Raw genomic sequence first — 19,941 nt, 5'->3', positions numbered from 1 at the left:
TCATGTGTCCCTCCTGAAACCGGTCCACAAATCACCGAGTCCTGAGGTTACTGATGAGGGACCTCCTCTGCTGCTTGAAATCGATGGAGCTCCTGCCTACCTAGTTCGGGAGATTCTTGATTCTCGCAGTAGGGGTAGTCAACTTCCATATCTTGTGGACTGGGAGGGATACGGCCCAGAGGAGAGATCGTGGTTACCAGCCAAAAACATTTTGGATTCATCATTCATCAGAGACTTTCATCAAGCCCATCCGGATCGCCCAGCCCCCGGATCAAGAGGTCGCCCCAGAAGAGGAACACCTAGAGGTGTTTTAAAGGGGGGGAATCTGTAACGTCTGAACAGGCTCCCATCCACCAGAGGGAGCCCTCACCTGAATATTGAACTCTTGTCACTTCCTGTTCCTGCCACATCAGTTCCTGTTTGGACATTCTCCATGTATATAAGCCATATGCCCACAGTATCACCTTGCGAAGTATTGCCAGTTATCTGCCTTACCAAGAGTTGTTTCGCTGCCATTGTTTTATCTATTGTTATGACCATTGCTTACGTTTGCTGGATTTACATATCTGGATTACTGTTTTTGGATTTGTTGCCTGAGGACCGATTTATCTGTGTTTTGACCCAAGCCTGTGACCTGACTACGTTTAAAGAATACTGTTTGAATTGTTTGAGCAACCCCTCTAATTAATATCCGCAAATGGATCCCACTCAGCCTACCTCATCCTGACAAATGGTTCCAGGGCAAGACAGAACAATAATGGGGAAAGAGGTCAACCCTACCAGGTGCCCCTATCCAGAGTAAAATAACCTGAAATTAATCAATTTGTTTGTACTGCTTCTAATTGGTGTCTATAAAGTAACTTAATCCATCCAATAAAAGTATTCCCGAACACGTATATTTCTAAAATCTTAAAAAGATAATCCCATTCTACCATATCAAACGCATTTTCGGCGTCAAGTGAGATGGCATTGACCAGAGTCTGATCATTCGCCACTGACCACATGATACTGATGAAATACCTATTGTTATCAGAAGAGCTACGGCCTCAAATAAATCCCACCTGATCTATAAGAGATGTAATAACTTTACTTAATCGGTTAGCCAGAATTTTTTTACAATATTTTAATGTCTAGCTGGATGAGGGAAATTGGATGGTAACTCTTACACTCGCTTGGATCTTTGTCCTTTTTAAGAATCAGACTGATCCGGGCTTGTGTCATGGTTGGCGGAAGCTTTCCATTCTTTAATGATTCTGTATAAACTTCTAGCAAAAGTGGAGCCAATTCTGTAGCATAAGATCTAAAAAATTCAGCAGCAAAGCCAACTGGCCCCGGAGACTTGCCTGTAGGCAAGGCCTTAATTACCTCGCCAAGCTCCTCCAAGGTTATCTCAGAATCAAGAGAATTGTTTTGCTCAGTCATAAGTTTAGGGAGTTCTAATGATTCCACAATATCTTCATCAGTAGACGAAGACGTGGAACTATAAAGATCAAGATAGAATTCTTTAAAAGCATTATTAATATCAATGGCCAAGGTAAAAATTTCACCGCCAGCAGATTTCACTGAGGGAATGGTAGAAAAAGACTCTCTCTGCTTTATATATCTAGCCAAAAGCTTCCCTGCTTTGTCCCCCAACTCAAAGAATGACTGTCTTGCCCTGAATAGCCAAAACTCCACCTTTCGTGACAAAATAGTATTATATTTGTATTTCAATCAGGTCAATTCTCTGAGGCCAACAGACAACATTCGGTGCTTCAGCTCTGCCTTGGCACTTTTAATATTCACTTCCAACTCCACGAGTTCTCGTGCTTTGGACATTTTGATGAATGAGGCATACTGTATGATCCGACCCCTAAGAACCGCCTTAAGTGCCTCTCAAGCCACGCCTGCAGAAGACATTGAGGACCAGTTGGTCTCCATATACACATTGATTTCAGCCTTTAACATTTGTTGGAATTCAGGATTTTGCAAAAGGGATACATTAAATTGCCAACTATATGATTTATTTTTCTCCATATGTGGCAACACCTCTAAACTCACCAGGGCATGATCTGAGACTAAGATGTTTCCAACTGAGCAATCCACAACAAATGAAATGAGGGACTTGGATATACAAGCCCCTCTAGAGGGCTTGCACACTTTTGCTTCACTATGATCAAGGACTAATCTTCCGCTGATGTGAGAGTTTCTTGCATTCCTTAAATCTATCACGTTTCTCTCTTGTTGAATTTGCAAAGTCTGGGAACAAGAAAATGTCGTGGGTCTTCCAAGAAAGCCTTCCTTTCCTCCTCACCTCACGTAACACGAGATCTTTATCAGCTGATCTCAAAAATTTGGCCAGAATTGATCAGGCCTGTCTCCCTCCACGGATCTCTGAACTGGGACCCTGGGAGCTCGCTCAATTTCTAGCTTATGGCCTGTTATGTCGAGCAGACTCGGGAAGAGCTCGTCTAGGAATTTCACCATATCTCGGTCTTCTTCATTCTCAGGAATTCCAACAATTTGGACATTGTTTCGCCGATTATGATTCTCAAGGTCTTCCAACTTTTCCCAGATGCACTGCAAATCTGCCTTGGTCGCTAGCGGGTTAGCAGCTAATTCCCTCTCTGATGACTCCAGATAATCAGTCCATTTCTCGACGTCCGACACTCTTGTAACCACTCAGAGAATTTTGCCTCAATAACCGTAATCAATCGACATATTACAGCAAGATCCTCCAAGTCCCCTACGACCTTCGCCAGCATCGCCGACATACTCGACAGTTGACGCTGAATCTCTCCTGCCGCACCATCCAAACTGAGTCCCTGGTCTGCGGCCTTGTCAGGGGTATCAGCTTGAGCATGTAAGTGTCTTTTAATGCCTCCACAGCCTGAGGATTTTTAATTCTTTGACATATTTACTTCATAGAACAGTTATGGAACAGGGTGTATCAAATCTCACCGGTTTATGACACAAAAATAATTAAAAACTAGCAAAGTGCGCAGAGCTCGCCTTTCACTCGTCTGACCCTCGCATGGTGCCCAGAACAGTGCCTATTAGAAGTATTTACATTGATATGTAGAACACGTGCTTAATCGGTCTCTTTAGAACTAGCGGTATCGGCCAGTAAGCTCATATAACGAGAGAAGATGTGCATAATTTCTTTAGCACATCCATGTGTGATTAGAATTAAATGTTTCTTTTTTGTTGTTTTTAATCAGCAACTGACTATAAAAAAAACAGAAAAGGTATTAAAAGAGAAATTATTAAATTACAAATGGATCTGTGGATCTCGTCTTTAGACACAGAGAACGACTTCAACCAAACTTTTACTCTCAACACGCAGTGAAAAGACCTCTGTGCTAATAACTTCTTCTCCACTATACTACTCAATCACTGGTGAGTGAAATCTGAAAATGTACTTGCCAGTGGCTAATCATAGACATTTTTAGTTGCATAGCGTGAGATTTGGTTACACATGTGAGTGATTTACTTGCATTAATGAGGGTTGTCACATAGAGTGAAAGATCAATCTTGGGATTTAAGAATCAATTTCTTTCAAACGAAGATCGCAATGCATTGGAAAATCAATGTTTCTACCCACCCCTACTATTCATTCATAGAAATATTCTGCCTCTGTAGACGTGGTATATCAAGGGAGAAACAATACTGGAGTTTGAGGTAACAGGCCATTTGGCCAGTTACTTTTTTAGGTACTGCAGTATAATTCATGGATAAATTGGTATTGTAAGAATTACATTCTGATGCAGGCTGACAATGTAAGAGACGTGACATATAAACCATCAACTAAGAATATCAACTCACGTCTTCTTATTATTTCCCCTTAGTGGAAAACTTTGCTGCACAAGTTTATCTAGGATGCATTAAGGATTTTCTCAGAACTCATAGTATGTGTAGAAAATCCAAAAATATGTGGAACAAATCACGATATATTCATTACGAGTTCAACGTGATATCGGGTCAACGTGTCTTCATGCGTTTGTGACAAGTGCAGCACAATCACGAGATTGGCTAATGTGATGCAAGTTTATCACAAATATACTGTAGACTACAAACAGTTAAGTGATCCCATTTTTGTAAGGACAAACATGCAAAATACAGTTTCATATTATAAATATAAATATTTATAGCCGTTAATTACAGACCAGTGAATGATGCATTGCCGAATTAGTCTGTCAGACTGCATATAAGGCTCTTAATCATCATTGGTGAATTGCTCCAACACCCGAAAAATTATTAATTTTGATAATATAACACTAGAGGAAAATACCTGGTAAAACTTCAAATAAGTGACCAGAATGTACTGATGTTTTTAGTGGAAGAAGGATATTTTTTTACATTTAGCATTGGCTATCTTATTTATTATTTACTTGGCTATTGTATAGGCCTACAACATTATTGCTTGTTTAAAAACAACTAAAATATACATATACAGGGTTGGGAGGGTTACTTTTGAAATGTATTCCACTACAGATTACAGAATACATGCTGTAAAATGTCATTTGTAATGTATTCCATTAGATTACTCAAGGTCAGTAATGTATTCTAAATATATTTGATTACTTCTTTAGCGCTGGTAGATTTTTTCACTTGTTTCGACTATAAAAACTCTGCCAGTACAGTAAGACAAAATACACATGTTAAAAATACATTCTCTGAAAAACCTAAATATCTTATGCAGTGTTGTTTCTAAAACAAGATCAATCAAACTGATCTTGTTTTAAGGATTTTTAGATATTTTACAGGAAAACAATACAAAAATTATTATCAAGAATACGAATTTTGCCCTAATATCAAAGGTCTTACTAGAAAAAAGAAATCATGATCCAACATGATTTAAAAAAAAAAATGTTTTATCCCCTTCTCTCCCAATTTGGAATGCCCAATTCCCACTACTTAGTAGGTCCTCGTGGTGGCGCGGTTGCTCAACTCAGTCCGGGTGGCGGAGGACAAGTCTTAGTTGCCTCTGCTTCTGAGACAGTCAATCCACACATCTTATCACGTGGCTCATTGTGCATGACACTACGGAGACTCACAGCATGTGGAGGCTCATGCTAATCCCCGCAATCCACGTACAACTTACCACGCGCCCCATTGAGAGCGAGAACCACTAATCACAACCACGAGGAGGTTACCCCATGTGACTCTACCCTCCCTAGCAACCGAGCCAATTTAGTTGCTTAGGAGACCTGGCTTGAGTCACACAGCACACCCTGGATTCGAGCTTGCGACTCCAGGGGTGGTAGTCAGCGTCAGTACTTGCTGAGCTACCCAGGCCCCCAACGTGAATTTTCTTGATAAAAAAAAAATATGATCGTGCCTGGTAACATGTGCATGTAAAATGGCTAGAAATAGCATTTTAGCTTAGCGTAAAGCTGACAATTTACACAAGGTTTATTTCTATTTCTTCTGCTCGACACTTACTTCAAACTTACTTCTCTGTCTGCTCGTATGAATGTAACACATCATAAGAAAGTGTTTCACCGCTGTTGAAATGCACTTTGGATTGCATCATTTATATGTATAAATGTTTTCCATCTGAAAGGACTAAATATTAAATGAAACAAATGACAATAAAATGCAAAGTAATCTCTTCAGTAATCAAAATACTTTTTGAATGTAACTGTATTCTAATTACCAATTATTTAAATTGTAACTGTAGTGGAATAGTTACTTATATTTTGTATTTTAAATACATAATCCCGTTACATGTATTCCGTTACTCCCCAACCCTGTGTGTGTGTGTGTGTGTGTGTGTGTGTATATATATAATTAAATATATAGAGAGAGGGAAGAGTCTTGTACATTTGATCAGAAGGGGGCTTATGTTTAAAATTTTTAAATCCTCTGCCCTAGAGTCTTAGTCAAATAAATAAAAAGTCAAATAAATAAATTATTTAAAAACTGATTCTCAGGGAATTGCTGCAGGACTAAGCAGCCGAGGTCTTTAAAAACATATTATAAACAGTCCCCAAGGCTTTGGTGTTCTCCTTTGTCATCTTTAAGATTTTTTTTATTCTCACACTGTAATTAAAGAACATAACCAACAACAGGTCATGAACCTGTGGAACCAATGGACAGGTGTATGACATTTGGGGAGGGGAGAGTTTTTGGAGAGAGGAGAAAGACAAAGATCAAGAGGCAAGGTCATAAAGATAGTGTGAAAGAAAAAGGGCTCTTTATTCCGTTCAAACAATATAAAGCCTCTCTAAGAAAGACAGAGCCCTGTGTGATCTATGTTTATAAAGAGGGAGCATCCTTTCAAACAATTCTGCCCTCATTTGGGCATTCATCTAAATGAAGTTTTTCTCTTTGCTCTGTCCTCAGATAGCTAAAACAACAGTCCTGCATGGAAAGTTCCTCTCTAAAAACAAAAGTCATGTCTCTGTCAAAGTAAAAGTGGAAGCCATGAATGTTGATTTTGCTATTAGTATTTGCAAAATGCTCTATCCCTAAAATGAATGCAAAAAATATTTGGACACTTTTGTCACACTTAAAAATGTGTAAATGTCATTTGCATTAGAGATATCAAAGTGTCATCTACAAACAGATGGCACTAGATATTTTCTTAAAACTAACTAAATAACCAGTGATTTTCAGATGTGAGCTTAATTTATACGATCGCTGGCCAGTAGGCAAAAGACGAAGCACGCATTAGCGTCTGCCAGCGTGATGTCGTTAATCACTTGACCGTCAGAGTTCATGGTTACAGCAATGGGAAAAAGAATCATACATGACAGAAAAAATCATTATGTCACCGAGGAGGGCTCGTGTTCTCGTCAAGTGACCAATGAGCTTCTGTTACTGAAGAACTGACAAGACGTCGGGCTGATCTGAATATTTTCATCTGCAATCACACTCAGCTGCTTATCACAAATGCTGGTTGTAATCCATAGTGATTATGTCACCAAGTGTTTTTCCTGTGTTTTTCTCCTACTGTAAAATGACAAATGAAATCAGAAAGTGAAGGCACTGTCTGTTTTCATTTAATGTAGTTTCTTATCACACTGAAAGCTGCATATGGACATACACATTCTTCGGCAAACCTCCAGGGAATAAATATGCAATCACGCACTTTCAAGGTTAAGTTATTCCATGAATTGCATTCTAAATCATTCTATTACCACTGTTGATGCTCCACCATTTTGTAAAGGAAAGTGTGTCAAACCTCCAACTGAAGAGGGCTGCGTTTCCCATAAGCACTGCAAACTTAAGTTGATCGTAGAGACTTTGTAGAGATTGGCTCCAATGGTGTGTACGATCTACTTAGGCTTACAATGCTTTTGAGAAACATTGCTGAGCGCGAGATCTTAGCAAAACAGTTGGCAAGTGTGACACCCTCGGCCAAAATCAAATTGTTTGTAGTCTCATAGTGTGATGCCAGCTTTAGTGAATGTATGAAGTCAGTTTCCCTCAAGTTCACACAGGTGCTCTAGCAGAGTAACCACTTTTGTAGTTCATAAATCACTCTATTACCATTGTTAATGCTCACGCGGTACTCATGTTGTTATTTTGGTGAGCTTCACGTGACAGGGAATCAGAGAGAGAGAGTAGCGGTGAGTTGGAATGTCTGTCACTCCTCTACCGTTTTGTATTGGCAAGTGTGTCAAACTTCCAACTGAAGAGAGCGAGATCTCAGCAAAACAGTTGGCAAGTGTGACACCCTCTGCCAAAATCAGATTGTTTGGAGTCTGCAAATGACACCGGCTTTAGTAAATGTATTAAGTCAGTTCCCCTTGAGTTCACACAGGTGCCCTAGCAGAGTAACCGCTGGTGTATTTCATCACATTAGCTTCTGACATGCAACGTTTGACAACCAGAAAGTGTCCAAATCAATTTTGTTCTTAATTTTGAACATTATATTGTTTTTTTAATTATTTGAAACCTAACATGAAAAGTATGTTTGTGCTATCTTTATTTAAAATAATTACCAAAACATTTAGACATTTTTAAGTGTACACAAACTTTTGGCAGCCACTGCACTGACTGATTGTCCTTTAATAAAAAGACAATAGTAGTTAGTATAACCCACTATATGTCACTTTGATTGATGAGGGGGCATGGCCGGGAGTAGGTGACAGATGTTTATGTTTTAATAACAATAGGCAGAAGTAGACCGGATGTGTAACACAGACTACGGAGAACAGAGGTTAAGATCCATGTGCAGTTTAATAGTAAATGTGCAACTCCTAAACAGACAGGCAGGGTATATCACCAGTAATGGAACAGCGTAGGCAGGTGAGATACGTAGTAATAACAGGCAATGGTCAGGGCAGGCAGCAAACAATCACAGTAAGAGTCCAGGTAAACAATGGGTAAACAAGGCAGGCAGCAGAGTATCAAACGGTGGGTAACAGGCAGAAGTCGAACACAGGCAGGCAGTATAAACAGAGGAAAACACTCAGAAATGTTAGCAGGAGCAAAACAAGACTTCGCAATGACTATTGTAGAACAGCGCTTAATTAGTCTATGAAATAGGGAACAGGTGTAAGTGTAATCAGTCCAGGTAGGTATGCTGGGAAGTGTAGTTCGAGGTGCCCTCTGAACTCGGGTGAAGGGACCTCTGGTGGTGAGCAGGAAGAGTCCTTGAATTCATGACAGAGGCCCCCCCCCCTTTTTCGGATGCATCCTGTGAAATTCAGTGGTGAGTGTTGGGTCAAGAATATTGTCAGCTCTTACCCAGGATCGCTCCTCCGGGCCATACCTCTCCCAGTCAACCAAGTACTGAAGAAAGCGACCCCGATGTCTGAAGCCCAGGAGCTCTCGAACTTGATAGGCCTCCTCGCCATCCACAATTATGGGCGGGGGGTTTGGATCATCGATCTCCTCCTCCTCCCTCGGGCCACCAGCGGGTGTAAGCAGGGAAACATGGAAGGTGGGAGAAATGTGGTAGTTAGAGGGCAGTTGAAGGCGATAAGACACCAGAGTAATTTGTCTAATAACTTTGAAAGTACCCACATACACAGTTTCTTGCAAGGCAGACGGAGATGAAGGTCACGTGTGGACAGCCAAACCCATTGGCCGGGAGTGTAGACGGGATTGGGATGTTGATGACAATTGGCCTGTTCCTTCTGCCTCCTAACAGCTCTTTGGAGATGGACATGAGCATGGTCCCACACCACTTTGCTCCGCCGAAGCCATTAATTGATGGCCGGTAGCTCTGTGGGTTCTCCAGACCAGGGGAACAAGGGGGTTGAAATCCCAGCACACATTGAAAGGGGGTCATGCCCATGGACGGCTTCTGAAGGGAGTTCTGGGCGTACTCGGCCCAAAGCAGATAACGGCTCCAGTCAGCCTGGTTCTGGTGACAATACATTCGGAGAAAGTGTGTGATCTCCTGGTTTAAGCGCTCAGTCTGGCCATTTGATTGAGGGTGGTAACCTGAAGTGAGACTGTTGTTGATGTTGAGTTGTTGAAAGAATGCCTTCCAGACCCGGGATGTAAACTGAGGACCCCTGTCAGAGACGATGTCTTCAGGTAGTCCGTAGAAGCGAAACGCCTGATGCATAAGATGTTCTGCAGTCTCAAAGGCTGTGGGGAGCTTGGGCAGAGGGATAAATCGACATGACTTAGAAAATCGATCAATGACAGAAAGAATGACAGTGTTACCTTGAGAGACAGGGAGATCAGTGATGAAGTCGATGGCGATGTGAGACCAAGGATGATGGGGAATAGGCAAAGGTTGGAGAAGTCCTGCAGGAAGTTGCCTGGAGGATTTGTTTGCTGCACAGGTGGGACAGTTGTTGACGTAGGCAATGGTGTTCCACCAGAAACGGTTCCGAAGCAGTTGTAGTGTGGCTGCTATACCTGGGTGTCCGGAACTGGTGGTAGTATGGACCCATTGTAAAGTCCTTTCCCGAAGAGTCGTGGAACATAGGTTTTCTCTGGAGGGCAGTCAGGAGGAGTTGGGTTCTGAATCTGAGCTAGGGCGATCTCGGTCATAATATCCCACTGAACCGGAGCCAAGATTAGAGACATGGGGATGATGGGTTCAGATGTCTGGTTCTGAGTGTCAGACTCAAACAGACAAGAGAGAGCATTGGCTTTGGAATTTTTGGAACATGGACGATAGGTAATGGTGAAACTGAATCGAGTAAAGAACAACGCCCACCTAGCCACCCTAGGATTCAGTCTTTTAGCAGAGCATAAATATTTGAGGTTTCGATGGTCTGTTAACACGAGGAAAGGATGTCTCGCCCCCTCCAGCCAATGTCGCCATTCCTCTAGAGCCGCTTTCATAGACAGTAATTCTTGGTTGCCCACATCGTAGTTTTGCTCAGCAGGAGATAGCTTATGGGAAAAGTATACGCAATGGTAGAGTTTCGGGGGCGTTCCATGACGTTGTGAGAGAATGGCTCCAATTCCCGTGTTAGAGGCATCCACTTCAACTGTGAAAGGAGTGTTGGGGTCAGGACGGTGCAGGATGGGAGCAGAGGTGAAGCGAGACTTCAGGTTCTTGAAGGCTTGGAGGGTCGTTGCAGACCAACACAGTTTGGAGCCCCCTCCCCTTAATAAGGACGTCAGTGGGGCAGCAACTGAACTGAAATTTCAGATAAATCGCCTGTAGAAATTGCCGAACCCCAGGAAGAGTTGCAACTCCTTCATGTAAGTAGGTTGAGGCCAGTTTAGTACCACACGTACCCTACTGTCATCCATGACGACCCCCTCTGGGCTGATGACGTAGCCAAGGAAAGACACAGAGATCTGATGGAACTCACACTTCTCGGCTTTGGCGTAGAGTTTGTGGTGGATCAGACGCTGAAGGACTGCTCGAACATGGGTGATGTGTTCTTCCAGAGAGTTTAAATAAATGAGGATATCGTCGATGTAGACAATAACCCACTGGTTAAGCATGTCTCTGAAGACATCATTAATGAATGACTGGAAGACCGAAGGACTGTTGGCCATTCTGAAAGGCATGACCAGATATTCGTAGTGGCCACTACTGGTGGAGAACGCTGTCTTCCATTCGTCCCCCTCCCGGATGCGTATGAGGTTGTATGCACTGCGAAGGTCGAGCTTGGTGAAGTATCTTGTGGTGCATAACTGTTCAAGTGCTGCTGGGACCAGAGGTAAAGGATAAAGGAACTTTACTGTAATGTCGTTGAGAGCATGGTAATCAATGCATGGACGGAGCCCACCATCCTTCTTGCCAATGAAGAAGAACCCGGCTGCCACGGGAGAGGTGGATGGTCGGATGAAGCCCTTTGCCAGTTCTTCCTCAATGTAGTTTTTCATAGCCTCAGACTCAGGTTCAGACAAAGGAAAGATCCTACCTCGTGGTAATGTAGTGCCAGGCAACGGTTCAATAGCACAATCACTGGAATGGTGAGGAGGAAGTTTACAGGCTTTGGCCTTACTAAAGGCTTCAATGAGGTCGTCATACTCAGAGGGTAGGTTGAGCACTGAAGAGGGAACCTCCGTGACAGTGGTGGATCTGATTGAAACAGGTGAAATGGGCTTTAGGCAGCTGGAGAAGCAACTTGAGTCCCACTGGGAAATCTGCCAAGAGATCTGAGGATTGTGTTGTTGAAGCCACGGTAATACAAGTATCACAGGGTTGTGAGGAGAATGAATGATATAGAGACGTGTTCTTTCAGTGTGAATAGTGCCAACTTGGAGGGTGATGTCTGTAGTGGTGAAGTGAACATGGCCGGTTCCCAGGGGGCATCCATCTAACACTGCCACTACCAAAGGAGATTCACAGGGGATTAGTGGTATCTCGATCATCTTGGCTAAGCCCTCATAAATAAAATTGCCTGTGGCACCAGAATCGATCATTTAGATGTCCAGCCTGACCGCAGTATAAACACAGATGGAGCTTCATGCGGCGATCCCTCTCCGTCAGATGAGTTTGCCCAATCTGCATGGATTCAGTTTCATCAGTGCTGTATGTGGTCTGTGAAGTGACAGTAGAGAAGTGGACCGGTCTTCGAGAGTGGATGAGATTATTGAGGTGAATGGCTAGGTCGATAATCTGGCCCAGGGTTCTCCCTTCATTGCAGCATGCCAGCTCGGATTGCAGTTCCAGATTGAGTCCCCTTCGGAAAAGCAACTTGAGTGTGTCCTCTACCCATATGGTCTGCGCAGCAAGAGTGCGGAATGTAAGCACATACTCAGCAGCGGTGTCCTTCCCCTGTTGGAGTAACAGCTCACCAGCGTTCTTTTCTCCCTCAGGATGCTCAATTACTTCTTGGAATCGCTGGAGAAAATCATCAAAGGTGGAGAACCTCTAAACCTCACAAGACCATATTGCGGTAGCCCAGTCTAGAGCCCTTCCGGTTAATAAGGAGCAGACAAAAGAGATGCGACTGTCATCAGTGGGATATAACGTGGATTCCTGCTACACAAACATCGAACACTGCATCAGAAACCCCTTGCACCTAGCTGATGTGTCATCAAACTTCTCCAGAAAAGCAAGACGTGGAGAACAGAGGTTAAGACCCATATGCGGTTTAATAGTAAATGTGAAACTCATAAACAGACAGGCAGGGTAAATCACCAGTAATGGAACAGCGTAGGCAGATGAGAGACATAGTAATAAACAGGCAATGGTCAGGGCAGGCAGCAAACAATCACAGTAAGAGTCCAGGTAAACAATGGGTAAACAAGGCAGGCAGCAGAGTATCAAACGGTGGGTAACAGGCAGAAGTCGAACACAGGCAGGCAGTATAAACAGAGGAAAACACTTAGAAATGTTAGCAGGAGCAAAACAAGACTTCGCAATGACTATTGTTAGAACAGCGCTTAAATAGTCTATGAAATAGGGAACAGGTGTTAGTGTAATCAGTCCAGGTAGGCATGCTGGGAAGTGTAGTTCGAGGTGCCCTCAGAACTCGGGTAAGGGGGACCTCTGGTGGTGAGCAGGAGGAGTCCTTGAGTTCGTGACAGGATGTCTGTTAGGAGGATAACAATAGACGGAAATAGTAGACTGGATATCTGTTTGGAGGATAACAATAGACCAGATGTTTTGACAGGATGTGTGTTTTGCTAGACAAGATGTGTGTTTGTGACTGATAATATTTGATAGGGTGTTTGTTTGTGTCTGACAGGATATATGTTTGACCTCTGGTTTGACCATTGGTTTGTGGTTAACAGATGGTTGTGACTGATAAGCATGTGTCGAGTGGTTTAAAAGGTGTGAGTTTTCCTGAGTGTAGATAAACACAACATTCAGAATATTGGCTAGTGAAATGACTGAAGATCGACTTTTTCTATCAAAGAGAGTGTCTGAGTTTGTCCAATTTTCTCCACAATCCCTCTGATCGTATCAAGTATTAATTTCATTTGTCCGGTAGTCGTCTGTGAATGCACGATTTTGAGCAAACAAAGTTTGAATTTTGAATTTTGGTTGTGTGTAGGACGAAGACCCATACTTGTTTTTCCACGCAAAAATACTGGAACATGTTTTACAATCAAGTTTGGAAAGATTTGAACGATCATGGAGATGAGCCTCTATTCATAGGAGAATGGGATGGTACGACATTTCCTTGCCCCAGGTATCTTGTGGTCGGCGACCACACATGAAAGAAACTGTAGGATTACGTCTATATATTCATCTGTGAAACCAAGTCAAGTGACGACACACGTTCAAATTAAATATCAAATGGTTCACCCCAAGATGTGTGTGCATTGTCACAGAGGCCAACATGTAACACCGCCCACCTACTACAATATTTATGTCTCAAGACAACATTTCGCCTCCCCCACGACTCTCCAGCAAGTGATACTTGTGGCTCATTGCCCGAATTCAAACAAATGTTTGATTAAATTTAAATGTTTAATTAAATTGAATTCTGTCAATTATAAATTAATGTTAAAACAAACACACAATGATTATTTAACAAACTATCATGTTTAAACTTTTATTTACAAAGTTTTTAAAGCACATATTCTTTATACGACTAGGCTACTAAACACAACGTGTATCACACAGCATCAAGAAATACAAAGTAAATTTAAACAAATGTTTAATTCAATTGAAATATGTTTAATTCTGTCGAGTACAAATTAATGTTAAAACAAACACACAATAATTATTTAACAAACTATCATATTTAAACTTTTTATTTACAAAGTTTTTAAAGCACATACACTTCATACGACTAGGCTACTAAACATAACAATCTGTATCACACAGCATCAAGAAATACAAAGTACATTTAAACAAATATTTAGTTACATTTAAATAAGGTTAATTCTATGTATAAAATTAATGTTACAAAATGCACTTACACCTGTCATTTAACAAACTATGCTATTTGTTAACTTTTGTACAGTTTTAAAGTTCAAAGATCTCAATATGGTTAATTAATCATTTACATTATTATTTTATTCTGAATCATTTCACTATTTAAACATGATTATCAATGTGGCAGCGGGGGCGTGGTCAAGCGTCCGTCCGCAGGTTGCCCCCGATCGGGCCGGAGCGTACCGGTAAGTGTCAAGGGGGGTACTCACCAAGAATTGGTGGACACAGGTTGTAATCAAACCACTATCCACCAACGCTTGGTTCAACATGGGGCTTTGGGCGCAGCTAAAACAGTGAGGGTGAAGTGTGTGCATGGGGATATTCACAACTACCCTGTGGTGACCCTTGTGATTAAATTTCAGGGAACAAAACATAGAGTGGAGGCCGCGGTTAGTTCCTGCCTCACACATCCACTGATTTTGGGGACTAATTGGCCTGAATTTAGAAATGTATTAAAGGGAATATGCGCGGATGGGTCCTGCACTAAAGCGATGAGATGTGAAATGTGCGATGCTCTGGCAGGGGAGGTGGAGCTGGGGCCGTCTTCGTCAGCTCCACGTCAGGGTGACGTGAGGGGGGGAGAGGCTGCAGCCCCGCCCATCCTCAGGGGATTTCTCGAAGGGGATTTCCCTTTGGAGCAGTCGTGAGACGATACCCTCAAGCACGCCTCTGACCAAGTGAGAGTGATCGGTGGTCAACAACTCCAGCCGAATGTCGCACTTTCATGTCCTTATTTCGCAATTATAAATGAGTGGTTGTACAGAGTGATGCAGGATGCTCAAACAAAGGAAGATACAACCCATCTCTTAATACCATAGAGCCGTTCCAGGTGGCTCAATACATGGTGTTCCAGGTGGCTCATTATAATCCCATGGCGGGTCATCTAGGGGAAAGGACACCGAACCGCCTAATAGCCCGTTTTTATTGGCCGAGCATTGGCGGTGATGTCCGCAGGTGGTGTGCGGCATGCCGTGAATTTCAGCTGGTGAATCCACCAGCCACACCAAAAGCGCCATTGCGCCCCCTTCCGCTGATCGAGGTCCCCTTCGAAAGAATTGGAATGGACCTCATCGGGTCATTACAGCGGTCAGCACGTGGACATCGCTTTGTGTTGGTCCTAGTGGACTATGCAACGTGATATGCGGAAGCAGTAACTCTACACAGCATCTCAGCATGTAGTGTTGTGGAGGCACTCTTCAAAATAATCTCCCGGGTGGGGATTCCGAAAGAAATCCTCACCGATCAGGGCACAACCTTTATGTCGCGGACACTACGTGAGCTTTACGAATTATTGGCCATTAAATCAATCCACACCAGCGTTTACCAACCACAGACAGATGGCCTGGTGGATCGATTTAATAAAACCCTTAAAAATATGATTCATAAGTTCATGCACGAGGATGCTAGAAATTGGGACAAATGGCTCGATCCCCTGTTATTCGCAGTACGAGAGGTCCCACAAGCCTCAATGGGGTTTTCCCCATTCGAGCTGCTGTATGGGTGGCGCCCGCGCGGCGTGCTTGATGTCATACGCGAAGCGTGGGAGAAGGGACCTTCAACCAGTAAAAACGAAATTCAATACATTCTTGATCTTTGAGCAAAACTCCACACTTTGGGGCAACTAACACAGGAGAATTTGCTCCAAGCTCAAGAACAACAGAGCCGACTGTATAACAGGGGAACTCGGCTGCGGGAATTTGCAGTGGGAGATAAGGTACTCATATTACTCCCCACATCAAGCTCCAAATTACTCGCCAAGTGTCAAGGAACCTTTGAGGTCACACGACGAGTGGGGGATCTCGATTATGAGGTTAAGCGAACTGATAGAGGGGGTGCACGTCAAATATATCACCTCAACATCCTGAAATTGTGGAGGGAGGCCAGAGAGGGCGGAGCTCGGGCCAGAGGTGAATACAAAACACAATCGTTTCACCCCGGTCACTTGCAGAGACCACCTCTCACTGTTTTCAATCAAATTGAAAAGAGGTTTGCAGACGTGTCTTCCCCTCTACCGGGTCGTACGAACCTCATCCAGCACCACATCGAGACCGAGCCGGTGTGGCAGAATGATCCACCCCTCTGGCTCGTCATCATCGCCCCGCTTCTTAGGGCCGCCCTTCAGTCAGGCTCACGACGGGAGTTGGGCGGGAGAGCGAGAAGAGGTGCATAATTAATAAGCCTCATTTGGTCAGTGGTGAATGAAGCACACCTGATGTGAATAATGCTTCATCACCGCTGTCTTTAAAATGCAGTGTGCACCTCTTCTCGGGGAGCCGGCTTCAAATCTCCATGTGTGCACACACTGGCATCCTCGCACGCCCAGGACCAGAGCTGGGAGGGATTGGACGAGTGGACGTGCTGCCGGACCTGTTCTTCGGACCCCCAGACGCCGTAATGAGTCGCCGGGGGTGAACAACTCACGTTGCGGCCGCCTTACCCTCACGTTTGACGCAGGCCTGGGAAGACAGGCCACCAGTGATGCCACCGCCCCACGCGCCTTGGACTTTGGAGGGGAGCGTGAGCGGCCGACTGACCCTGCCCATGCCTGGGCTTTCCTATGGAAACTACCCCACCCCTTTCACGGAGCCCCGTTCACCGCGAGGATGCCAGATTCCACTTTTGGACATTTTTACGTTTATTATTGTTTCCAATAAATGCCTCTCCGTGGCTTGACGCCACACCCACTGTGTCTGTCTCTTGCTCACCCTGCCACACCGGGGATGGTGGTACGTAGCGTCCCTACTGACTGCCCAAGCACAAAAAGAAAATTGTCCGGGAAGAATTGGATGCAATGCTCGATATGGGGGTAACAGAGGAATCCCACAGTGATTGGTCCAGCCCGGTTGTTCTAGTTCCTAAGAGCGACGGGTCTGTACGGTTCTGTGTGGATTATAGGAAAGTCAACGCGGTGTCTAAATTTGATGCATACCCAATGCCTCACGTTCATGAGTTGCTCGATCGGTTGGGCACTGCTCGATTTTATTCGACACTGGATTTGACAAAGGGTTATTGGCAGATCCCCTTGACACTAATTTCCCGTGAAAAAACGGCCTTCTCCACACCGTTTGGATTACACCAATTTGTGACACTTCCATTCAGTTTGTTTGGGGCTCCGGCTACATTTCAGCATCTCATGGACCGAATCCTCAGACCGCATTCGGCTTACGCCACTGCCTATTTAGATGACATCATCATTTACACTAATGATTGGCAGCAGCATATGCAGCAGGGCGGTTCTGAGATCGCTGCGACGAGCGGGACTCACAGCAAACCCCAAGAAGTGCACGATTGGGCGGGTGGAGGTATGGTATCTGGGGTCATGGGCAGGTGCGTCCCCAAATTGACAAGACTGCGGCGATTGCGACCTGCCCGAGGCCCAAGACCAAAAAGGGGGTGAGCCTGGGGCTGGCCGGCTATTATAGGAGATTCGTGCTTAATTATTTGGATGTCACCAGCCCGCCGACTGATCTCACTAAAGAGGGAGCTCCAGACCCGGTCCAGTGGACGGAGCAGTGTCAACAGGCATTCACGCAGGTTAAAGCCGCACTTTGCGGGGGGCCGCTTTTACATTCACCTGATTTCTCTCTCCCTTTTGTCTTGCAGACGGACGCTTCAGACAGAGGGCTGGGGGCCGTGCTCTCGCAGGTAGTGGAGGGGGAGGAGTGCCCGGTGCTGTACATAAGCCGCAAGCTCTCACTGAGGGAGACTAAGTACAGCGCCACAGAAAAGGAGTGTCTTGCCATCAAGTGGCGGTCCTCACTCTCCGGTGAGGTGTGGGCCTTCACCCTCTGCTCGGATCACGCCCCACTCCAATGGTTCCACTGCATGAAAGATACCAATGCGCAGATCACCCGTTGGTATCTGGCTCTTCAGCCGTTTAAGTTCAAGGTGGTCCACAGACTGGGAGTGCAGATAGCTGTTGCCGACTTCCTTTCCAGGAATGGGGGGGGGGGTGGTAGATAGGCCAGATGTCTCCCTGAGTCAGGCGGTGGGGATATGTGGCAGTAGGGCGTGGTCAAGCATCCGTCCGGAGAGAGAGAAAGCAGTAAGGGTGCTTGCACCTGAGCTAGATTATGTTTAACACCTGTTTCTAATTCCAGTGAGCATGGGGAGAGTGGCATATAAGCAGCCTCGCCACCAGCAGAGGAGAGAGAGAGTCTGGCACAAGGAAGGCCACGGTGCTCCTAAAGCTGTTACGTTTAATCTGTTATGTTGTGAAGCTGATGTGTTTAAGTGACTACGTGCCTATGAAGCTGAGTTTGTTAAGTTGTAAAGCATTGAAGTGGCCGATTAAAAGTCCAACCTGAGCCTGGAAAAACCTGCATGAAAAAGCTGTGTTACAATCAACTTCACAATTGAGAGTAATTTTTGAATATTTTATTTTCAAATTATTTGTAAATTGTACTATGTTAATGATAATTCAACATTTTAGTTTCTTTCTAGAGATTAGTTAATAAGTTATTGAGTCAGCAGTTTACCTCTTCAACTGCTATTTCCTCTTCTGGACATGAGGAGGTTTTGGTCTTGTAGTTTTTAGATAAGATTAATCATGTAAGTCCCGAACGGTACTTCTGACCATCTTAATTAATGACATGAAAATGCTAAGCACAAATTTCTAAAAAAGTACTATCGAAGCAAACTAGTTGTAAATACTATTAATTTTGATAAGTATAAATTAATGATTAAAAAAAAAAGTACTTTCACCATTATTTAACAAACTACCATGTTTTAAACTTGTGAAGTTTTTAAAGCACACACACTTGATTATTTATATGTTTAAGAAATTTAAAATGTCACATTTATTCTCTTATTATCAATCATAAATGTGTACATTATTTAAAGAAGATTCATTTTTGCATACAACTGAAATAATGTGAAGAATAAATTCAATATTTTTACATTTTGTATCTCTCTTACTACCCCACTCTATAAAGTAATGATTATAATAAAGTAATGATTTTTAAACACTACGACTAGGTTGCTTAACACAACATTCCATATCATACCCTCTTCTACAAAAGTAAGGTTTAAACAAAATTGTAACAGTTCAAGGACGGGCAAGGAGGAGGCAGGAACCAGCTGAACAGTCAACGTAAAGTTTAATCAGAAACTTAAAACAAACATAAACAAACACAGACACACATGCAAAGCGGCCGCATGCATCTCTCTCTCTCTCTCTCTCAAACCGCCGTCTCCAGCCACCCCTTATCTCGCTCTCGCAGTGATCAATGCCGGCTGTGCTCCATCATGGCCTGGCCACACCCTCCTATTCGTCACACTCCTCCCCAGCCTGATTCAGGCCAGGAGGACACCAGTCTGACTAACTCCCCCCATGTCCCCACGCCAGCTCGCTCTTCCCCCGGCGGATGGCAGCGAGTCTTCCAGCCCCTGGCGGATGGAACCACTCCTCCCCTTCTTGGTAGATGGCCGTGGTTCCTCCGGCTCTCGGCGGCTGGCAGCAACCCCTCCATCCCCAGGCAGACGGTCGCGGCTGCTCCCCTGGTGGATGGCAGCAGCGAGGACTCCGCGACAGCGCATCCCTCCTCCCTCCCAGGTTTCAGCACCACTGTAACAGTTCAAGGACGGGCAAGGGAACCGGCTGAACTGTCAATGTAAAGTTTAATCAGAAACTTAACTTAAAACAAATATAAACACAGACACACAGCCGCATGCATAAACCGGTGTCTCCG

At 44.0% G+C, this 19,941-nt stretch overlaps 1 protein-coding gene across 4 annotated transcripts in view; it reads right to left on the bottom strand.

Moving 5' to 3' along the window:
- Nucleotides 1–19,941, bottom strand: part of LOC127444375 (2-hydroxyacylsphingosine 1-beta-galactosyltransferase-like) — a 69,577-nt gene that overhangs the window by 39,482 nt on the left and 10,154 nt on the right. The window contains exon 1 of one of the 4 annotated variants that reach the window (XM_051703703.1): nucleotides 8,680–10,531. The exons of 2 other annotated variants lie outside the window; for them this stretch is intronic. The gene's annotated coding sequence lies outside the window, so the exon portion shown is untranslated. Of the gene's footprint in view, nucleotides 1–8,679; nucleotides 10,532–19,941 lie in introns of those variants that run through there. One more of the 4 variants, XM_051703702.1, reaches the window with a different exon arrangement.

The sequence above is a fragment of the Myxocyprinus asiaticus genome, chromosome 7 (genome assembly GCF_019703515.2).
Source record: "Myxocyprinus asiaticus isolate MX2 ecotype Aquarium Trade chromosome 7, UBuf_Myxa_2, whole genome shotgun sequence".
Taxonomy (NCBI): Eukaryota; Metazoa; Chordata; class Actinopteri; order Cypriniformes; family Catostomidae; genus Myxocyprinus; species Myxocyprinus asiaticus.
The sequence above is the reverse complement of the archived record's forward strand: the minus strand, read 5'-3'. Positions and strand labels throughout refer to the sequence as shown.